Genomic DNA, 2315 nt, shown 5'->3' with positions numbered 1-2315 from the left:
AGAGTTTCTTCAACCAAAGACCATCAGCTCAGAGAGCAAAGAGAGCAGCATCATGATGGAGCAGATCTTGTTGGGAGTCTTGTTTCTCTCAGGTCAGTGAAATATTTGACAGTGTTTGAGTGTTTCACCTTCCAGGGTCTTAATAGTCACACAGGTGTTGTCCTCACAGGGTGGTCCATCTGTCCCACACGTCCTCTCTGTCAGTATTACTACATTCCTCAGAACATTCCTGGACTGAAGCTCAGACCAACTGCAGACAAACCTACACTGGTTTGGCCACCATTGAAAACACTGAAGAAATGAACCAGATGAACATGAACGTTTCATCTACTGGTTCCAACTCTGAGGTCTGGATTGGACTGGACAGTTTTATCAGCTGGCAGTTGTCAGATGGTTCCACACACAATGGGGCCAAATACAGATACTGGGACAAGAGTGAGACAAGTTTTTGGAAAGCTTCTGAGTACTGTGTTGTTAGCTTATTACCTCCGCCAAGGAGGTTATGTTTTCAGTCGTATCCGTTTGTTTGTTTGTTGGTTGATTGGTTGGTTGGTTAGCAGGATTACTCAAAAAATCCTCGACGGATTTCAATGAAATTTTTACTCAGGATGTATCTTGGCCTAACTTAGAAGTCATTAAATTTTGGTAATGATCCAGAACATGATCCGGATCCAGTAATTTTTTTAATGCTTCTTTATCATTGCAGGAAGGGGCCAATTTCAACATTTTTGCATTTAACTTCATGAAGACAGGTCAAAAGGCTGAACAAAAATTAAGTTACGACACAACAATAATTTAGCATTTGTTTCTCCTCATTAAATAAACTTGTTATTAGAAAATAAAAAAACGTGTAGTTCATGCAGTTTCTTTTTATAAATACATTTGCTGAAGCTCTAAGGGTTTAACCCGGCTGAGACCAAGCTTTACTAAATTATAAATAAATACCTTTTTAATGATATGAGATAGAAACTTAATTTTTTTTTTTTTTTTTTTTGCTGAAAACTTAACTCCGCGGACTTTCGAGCCACCGTCCACCATCTTTGTACTCCTCATAAAAGATGTGTGATAATGTGAGCAATGTGAGTGTCCAATCAGAATTGGTTCACCGTCACATGGTATTCCAAAGTCCAATCGTAGGGCAGATTCACCTCACGTGACACACCAAAGATTGTTTTTAGGAGTGATGTGTTACTAGTTGGCCTGTTTGAATAGCCCCCTGGTTGCTCCAATGTGCCCTGCGCCATTACACACAGCGAAAGTGAAAGTGAGCAGACGGAGAGCCTCTCATACAATCTCACATGCTCAAACAGTGTGTGAGTATCAGGATTGCTCAACTAGTTTTCCTGTGAATGTTACTGGATAAGCCTGTGGCAAGCTCTCTCGCTCCAGCGTAAAGCACTGTTTACCACAGGAGTGACCAAGTTCAGTCCTCGAGATATACCTTCCTGACACTCTTAGTTGTCTCCCTGCTCCAACACACCTGAATCCAGTGAAAGACTCATTAGCAGACTTTTAATGAGCCTTTCACTGGATTTAGGTGTGTTGGAGCAGGGAGACAACTAAGTGTGTCAGGAAGGTAGCTCTCGAGGACCGAACTTGGCCACCCCTGGTTTACCATATCAATGGAGCGAGGGGGGAGGGGCTGCTCCTCAAAACTGAATGAGCCTTGAAGTGTGAATGTTGTTTTCAGAGCAGGAGAGAACAAACACACAGTCAGCTTCATAGTAGAAGTTTGTGATGTGGCCTTTGTGTAATAGCAGACATAAATTGCTTTGAGATGAAGACAAACAAAATGCATAGACCATTTTCTATATATTGTTCAAAATGTGCATTTGTGTTTATTGTTTGAACATTTTTGTTGTACATGCTTTCACACAAGAGGTCAAATTACCTTTATAAAGTGTCAAAACAGTTGTTTATTATAGTTTGCTGTGTGTTTTGAATAAATGTGTGTGGAAAATTATTTCCCGCTTTACTTTTAACTTTCTTATTTCTGATTGTAAACCTGTATTACACTTATAAAACACAACTATAGCATATATATTTTGAAAGTACAGGTTGTCCTGAAAAAAGAGACATAAAACTTGATTGTGGGATGCAGGGAGAGCTGTTAACAGTAATAATAAAACATGCCAGGCGAGTGAACTGTCCAAAAAAATGCCCTCGGACCCCAGAGGGTTAACCACTGAATCAGAAACATGATGGTAGATGCATTAAATGATGTGGAATAAGTCTCTTTGCCAAAGGGTATTCCATGTGATGTCAGTGACCCTATGGCCTTTGTGGAGGTTTGCGCTCTCCGAGTGCTTCTAGTT

Source organism: Thalassophryne amazonica, chromosome 4, assembly GCF_902500255.1.
Source record: "Thalassophryne amazonica chromosome 4, fThaAma1.1, whole genome shotgun sequence".
NCBI classification, from domain to species: Eukaryota; Metazoa; Chordata; class Actinopteri; order Batrachoidiformes; family Batrachoididae; genus Thalassophryne; species Thalassophryne amazonica.
The sequence above is the reverse complement of the archived record's forward strand: the minus strand, read 5'-3'. Positions refer to the sequence as shown.